Source organism: Chiloscyllium plagiosum, unplaced genomic scaffold (genome assembly GCF_004010195.1).
Source record: "Chiloscyllium plagiosum isolate BGI_BamShark_2017 unplaced genomic scaffold, ASM401019v2 scaf_5447, whole genome shotgun sequence".
Taxonomy (NCBI): domain Eukaryota; kingdom Metazoa; phylum Chordata; class Chondrichthyes; order Orectolobiformes; family Hemiscylliidae; genus Chiloscyllium; species Chiloscyllium plagiosum.
In genome coordinates, this window is record NW_025212706.1 from 8,145 (window position 1) to 15,722 (window position 7,578).

Sequence of the window (7,578 nt, forward strand, 5' to 3'; positions counted from 1 at the left end):
GAAAGCATACCAAACGCCTTCTGCCCTATCCTCTGTACCTGCGACTCCACTTTCAAGGAGCTGTGAACCTGCACTCCAAAGTCTCTTTATTCAGCAACACTCCCTCGGACCTTCCCGTTAAGTGTGTAAGTCCTGCTAAGATTTGCTTTCCCAAAATGCAACACCTCGCATTTATGTCAAACACCATCTGCAAATTCTCAACCCATTGGCCCATCTGGTCAAGATCCTGTTGTAATCTAAGTTAACCCTTTTCGCTGTCCACTACACCTCCAAATTTGCTGTCATCTGCAAACTTACTAACGGTACCTCTTATAATTGCACCCAAATCATTTAAGTAAATGACAAAAAATAAAGGACACAGCAGCGATCCTTGTGGCATTCCACTGGTTACAGGCCGCCAGTCTGAAAAACAACCCGTCAACACCACACTCTGTCTTCTACCTTTGAGCCAGTTCTGTATCCAAATGGCTAGTTGTCCCTGTATACCGTGACATCTAACCTTGCTAATCTTTCGCCAATGGGGAACCTTATTGAACACCTTACTGATGTCCGTATCGATCACATCTACCGCTCTGCCCTCATCAAACCTCTTTGTTACTTCCTCAAAAAACTCAATCAAGTTTGGAGACATGATTTCCCACGCATAAAACCATGTTGACTGTCCCTAATCCGAGAATAGGGTCCCTATTCTCTCCCGAGTTACCCTTTTTTCTTTAATGTATTTGTACAAATTCTTTGGATCATCCTTAATTCTATTTGCCAATTCTATCTCATGTCCCATTGTTGCTCTCCTGATTTCCCTCTTAAGGATACTCCTACATCCTTTATTCTCTTCCAAAGGTTCACTCGATATATCCTATCCATATCTTACATGTGCTTCCTTCTTTTTCATAACCAAACCCTCAATTTCTTTAGTCATCGAACATTCTCTATACCTACCAGCCTTTAGTTTCACCTTAACAGGAATATACTTTCTCTGGATTCTTGTTATCTAAATTCTGAAGGTTTCCCATTTTCCAGATGTCCCTTTATGTGCGAATATATGCCGCCAGTGTTTCTGAAATTGCTTTGCGATTCCAGTCCTACGTTCCTAGCCTTGTCCTGAGTTCATTTGCATTCCCTGTTAGGCCTCTTTCATTGAAATAAATGCAGTTTAATGTATTTGTCTTACCTTGTTCCTGCCTGCCCTGACTGTTTGACTCCCTTCTGTTCTCAATGTACCACTCTCAGATTGATATCTTTCCTGACTATCTCCCTGGTTCCCACCCCTCCCCACCCCACTTTACGAGCTTAAGTCCTCCCGACCAGTTCTAGCAAATCTCCCTGCCAATATATTAGTCACCTTCCAATTTAGGTGCAATCCGTCCTTCTGTACAGGTCACTTCTACCCAAAAGATATTCCAATAATCGAAAAATGTGATTCCTTCCCTCATACACCAGCTCCTCAGCCAAGCATTCGTCTGGTCTATTCTCCTATTCCTGCCCTCACTAGCTCGTAGCACCGGGAATAACAAGATATTACTTCGCTCGAGGACCTCCATCTTAAATACCTGTCTAACTCTCTGTAATTTCCCTTCAGAATCTCAAAATTTTACCTTCCTATGTCATTGGTTCTAATATGTACAATGACTTCTTGCTGGCCCCTCTCCCCCATAAGAACATTCTGTACCGTCTCTGAAACATCCTTGATCCTGGCACCAGGAAAGCAAATTGATTTATCGCTGCTGGCCACAGAAACCTCGAACTAGAGAATTCCCATAACACAATTGATCTCTTGGTACCCGACGTACCCCACGTTGCATTAAAGCCAGTCTCTATACCAGAAACGTGGCTGTTCGTGCTACGTTCTACTAAGAATCCATTACCGCCTGTTTCCTGTTTGAAATGACGATATCAATAAAAAAACTCCTGCACTAGCTGCCTACCTCTCTTACTTTCTTGGAGTTAACTCATCCGTGTAACTGCCTCTGAGACCTTCCACCTTCCTACAACTGCCATCCATTACATACTGTTGCTGTTGAATATTACCCATTGCTTCTAACTGTCTCTTCAACCGATCCATTCGATTTGATAAGATTCACAGCCAGCAACATTTATGTTTTGGATCGAACTTGATATATCTGTTCTGCAATTTTTACCCAAATTCTACAAGGTTCTTGTAATGTCTCAACCTAATGTGCAAATGTTACAATCTGGAGTAAATTTCCTCAACGTTATGTTTAGCTTATTTTTAAGAAAGGAGTAGAGACCTGCTGAGGCCAGGATTTACATTGTTACTGCTTTTACTTCTGTTTGTTAATGCACTGATTGGTCCATCAGCTGGAGCTGAGAGGGTTGAGGTTGATCTTTGGCAGGAACATGAAATGAAGGGGAATTTGAGAGGAGGTTTATAATGATATCAAATGGTTCAAAATCTTAGGAGAAGACATTTTTAAAAAAAAATGTCTTGTTGTCTCCCTCCATATTAAACTGATTCGAATTTAAAGAAGATTGTCTTTAATGTCAGCATAAAACGTGATTAGTTAGAAATTGACAATCGTGTAGTCATGTGCTGTACAAAAACGGGAGGATTAATATTTCACTTGTATTCACTGACGGTTCCCATCAAATAAATAAACTAAATTCTCAAAATGCAAATCAAATTCAAAGCAGGCCCTGATCTCGAGGTCCAGGGAACAAAACGCATTAAATCACCAACAAGCAAATGTGCATTCAAAAAAGATCACAAAGAGTTAAGCTTTCTGCAAGCTTCAGTGAATCAACACTGAATCAGTTCATCCCTCCCTCTCACTTCCCCACCACGGCCCCTCCCCCCCACACACGAACGTATTAACGTTTTTCAACTTTCTTCCTATCTCAGAGAGTTTAGCCTCATAAATCATGGCTGTGGCATATAGCTGATTATCCAAATAGGGAAAGAAAAGCCAAAGTCTAGGCAAAATCTAAGTACCGCTCAGCTGTTCCATTTGTAATTCCATCAACGTTTTGAAGACAAGATGTTCGTGCCTCTGCATCAACAGGGCATTGTCGTCGATGCGAATACTGAGTCACAAATAAGTAGAATGGATGGCTTTGAGGTATGTAGAGAAGAGGTGTTGGAAATCCTGGAAAAGGTGAAAATAGATAAGTCCCCTGGGCCTGATGGCATTTACCCTAGGATCCTCTGGGAGGCAAGGGAGGAGATTGCAGAGCCATTGGCCTTGATTTTTATGTCCTCTTTGTCTACAGGAGTAGTCCCAGAAGACTGGAGGATAGCAAATGTGGTTCCCTTGTTCAAAAAGGGGAGTAGGGATAACCCTAGTAACTATAGGCCGGTGAGTCTCACTTCTGTTGTGGGCAAAGTCTTAGAGAGAATTGTAAGGGATAGGATTTATGCACACCTGGATAGGAATAATGTGATCAAGGATAGTCAGCATGGTTTTGTGAAGGGCAAGTCGTGCCTCACAAACCTTATTGAATTCTTTGAAAAGGTGACGAAGGAGGTTGATGAGGGGAAAGCAGTAGATGTGGTATATATGGATTTTAGAAAGGCGTTTGATAAGGTTCCCCATGGTAGGCCACTGCAGAAAATACGGAGATATGGCAGTGAGGGTGAGTTGGAGATTTGGATTAGGAATTGGCTGGATGGAAGAAGACAGAGGGTAATAGTTGATGGCAAAGTTTCTTCATGGAGTGCCGTCACTAGCGGTGTTCCGCAAGGATCTGTTTTGGGACCATTGCTGTTTGTCATTTTTATAAATGACCTGGAAGAGGGGTTAGAAGATTGGGTGAGCAAGTTTGCGGATGATACGAAAGTCGAAGGAGTTGTTGACAGTGAGGAAGGATGTGGCAGGTTACAGCAAGATATAGAGAAGCTGCAGAGCTGGGCAGAAAGGTGGCAAATGGAATACAATGTAGCTAAGTGTGAGGTGATTCACTTTGGGAAGAATAACAAAAAGATGGGGTACTGGGCTAATGATCGGATACTTGGTAGTGTGGATGAGCAGAGGGATCTTGGTGTCCATGTACACAGATCTCTGAAAGTTGCCACCCAGGTAAATAGTGCGGTGAGGAAGGTAATTCAAACAACGTTTTGAAGACAAGATGTTCGTGCCTCTGCATCAGTCCACGATCCAGCGGAAATACAACAGAGCCCGTTGCGGCCCGTATGCCAAATTCATTAATGTGATGGCATCCTGAAGTAAGCAACTATAATTATTGCAGATTTGTACAATCCAATTAAAACTGACATTAAGCAATTAAAAGTGTTGGGGGCGTCGTTAAGCAAGGCTTGAACCTCACAGGTGTCAAGGGCTTACCAAATGGTCTTTCAACGGTCATAACTGAGGCAAGCAAGTTCGTTAGCATTCATGTTGTCAAGTTAAATGCTTTCACAACCTGTCCGGATTCTAGGAGCCCGTTGAATACTTACACTTGTGACTTGTGGCTGAGTAGCAAGAATTGTATCACTCACCGCGTATTTGTCACTGGCCAGCATTCTTCTCCTCTTTTTTGGATGCGACAAAAGCAGCAAAAACACCCTCTATATATCATCTCGCGAACAATACCAGCCGGTGAGCGGCCAGTACGAAGGATCCCCTGCCTTACTCTTGATTCGAACTGATTGAATACGGCGCTTCTGTGTTTTTCTCGAAACGACAAACAGACGCTGGTCCCTATGCTCAGCGGGACAAGATTTAAATGTACCAGAGTTCATTCTTTCTACCGGGTGTTTGCAACAGACTGATCCCATCAGAATCTGACTGGTCAAAGGCTTGAGTCTATATCCTGTCAAAGGAAATGAACAAAAACCACACAAATTCAAAAACGCGTGGGTGCATCTGTCAATAACTCAAGGTCATGTGAAATTATAAATTATTCTTTCTTACCAATACTTTCTTGCCACAGCATCTTTCCGAAGATCAGCTTTTTAGCTCAGGTGGGCCACTAATGCTCCCTACAGCTCTATGTTTGCAATCTTTGTAGAAACCGACTTGCCATAGCGTTTTTGCTGTAAAAAGGAATCAGGATGTTAACTCAGGCCCAGATCACGCAGCCAGCCGATATCTTAACACTGTCGTTCCCCTCCTTTTTTCTAAACAATCAGAAAAAATGACTATGACAGCGCCTACCAAACGCAAAGCAGACTCAGGTGCATTCCTCATAAGCGGGCCCAAGGGGAAGCTTAATCAAACAGATTCGGCGAGCCCCTCGAAAAACAGCAACAAGTTCAAGAAAACCTTGTTGTGGAAAAGGAAATCTTACTTCCAATCAGGAGAGAAGACATGGAATGATTAACGAGTGTTTAAACATGGCCATGCGGCATTGCATCGTTGTTCAGAAAAGGCCACTGTATTCCAATGAAATACAGAGTGTTACAAGTTATATAGTACTTCACAAAACCCACTGCTCATTAACTCCGCAGCCTCGGGGCAGTCGTACGGTCCACATACATTGTCTACTCCTACAGTTTCTTAATGTCTGCAAAACTACAGTTTTAGCTGGGCAGAAACATAAACCGACAAAGATCCTTATTGAAAAATACATCTTTATGAAGGATAACTTTTGTCGCAGGGGCCAGAGGAGAAGGGCCATTTTCCGCTGCAAGGTTATGTTAACAAAACAAAGTCCTCAGTTTGGACTCGATAAACACTTTGTCAGCAGTCGCCGTTTTGCTGCAAATATCCTTTTGTTAATATGTCTTCCAAACACCTTTGTGTCAATTCCGGTCAAACCACTTCCGCACCAACCATGCAGTGATGACATGGCTAACCTTTCGAATTCTAATTGTGTTTTTCCATCCAGTCTCTTTTGTTGCACCAGGTTTATTTTCCTAAATCCTAAACTCTGAGTTTGACAGCCTATCCAGGCGCTTAATCTATACAGGCTAACGGACCAGACCTTAAAAAATTAAACAATTCGGAGGTGGTGGGCTCCGACCTCTCTCAGCAGGCCAGGCTGAAAGGTAAGTGTGGAGAACAGGCTGAAGGTAGATACGGAAGGGGGGCAGGATTCTTATTATAATAAATTATTCTGTATTTCGCTCGCAACTGCTTTCCTCACCTTATGATGGACTCTTGCCCGAAACGTCGATTTTCCTGCTCCTCGAATGCTACCTGACCTACTGTGCTTTACCAGCACCACACTAATATAGACTCTCCATTCCTCACCTGAACCATGAGCCTCGCCCTCAGTGGAGACAGGTGGCACGGGAAAATGGCAGATAGGCGCCTACTAAAACATCTGTCAATCTAACTTTCATTCACATTTCGAATATTTTGCGTCATCCCGACCTGAGCTAGAATGCTGGTCTGCAGAGAAGGCACGTGCCTTGCACGACTGACAATTGGAAAGACTGCTGGCTAGAATTTCTTGACTATGATGTCCTGAGATCGTGGTAAATTGACGAGGGCGCCCTGCTTCTTTTCTTTATTTGTTGAGTGTTCTGTACTGTCCATCAGTCCTACCGGTGGGTCTTTGGTCCTAATTGTTTGTCTTGTTTGTGTCTGGCTTCGTCGGTGCTGCAGCCTGCCTTGCATGCGGTCACGGAAGGGGATATGAGTGCACAGAACCCCAGACTCTGCGAAGGCAGACAGCCCACGGGCACAGCTCTGCCTTTCTCCCACAGTGAGAATGGACCACAGCCACTGATATTTTCACGGAGGTCACAAAGCTGTCAAGGTAAAACGTATGTTTCAATTCAAATAGGAGATACTCTTGATATAATAGTGTGTTGCTGCAAAAGCACAGCAGGTCAGGAAGCATACGAGGGACGAGTATGAAGATCGACATTCGTGCCACAGCCCTCGAAATCCAGTCCCACTGCAAGTCCAAGCTCTGGTCCCAACTCTAATCCAGTACCAGTCCAGATCCTAGCTCCCATCCCTGCCATGCCTTCACCTTTCCCTCGGACTTCACCCTCACTGGGGATAAATGGTCAGTCCTCAGTAAAGGTTGCACGTTTACCTCTCTACGGTCCAGATTCATGAGTTCAAAACACGCTACGACCTTGAAGTTATTCCGCCTCCGTGCCCACTTTTACAACCTAGACACCTTCTCCCACCTCCAACACACCTCACCTACCTCGACACCCTGTGCTGACCTGTACCTGCCCTTGATCTCTTAATTTCAAACTGCCGCCGTGACATCAACTGCCTCAACCTGTCCAACCGCCTCAGCAAATCTAAGCTCTCACCCTTACAATGCGCAGCCCTCCACTCCCTCTGCTGCAACCCGAACATCACCATCAAACCAGTGGACACAGGGGGTGCAATGATTGTTTGGTACACTGACCTCTATACCGGTGAAGCCAGGCGCCAACTCGAAGACACATTCTCCTACCGTCCCCCGACGACGCCCTCAACCCCATCACCAAACCATCATTTCCTATACCATACACAAGCTCATCACCTCCGAGTATCTCCCACCCAAACTTCTAACCTCATAGCTCGGTATCCGCGCACCGCCTGATTCAACCTCCTCCCCCAGGTTCACAAGTCTGAGTACCCCGGCTGACTTGTAATCTGAGCCTTTTCCTGCCCCACCGAGCTGACCTCCACATATCTCGATGCTGTCCAATCCCACTGGTCCAGGAACTCC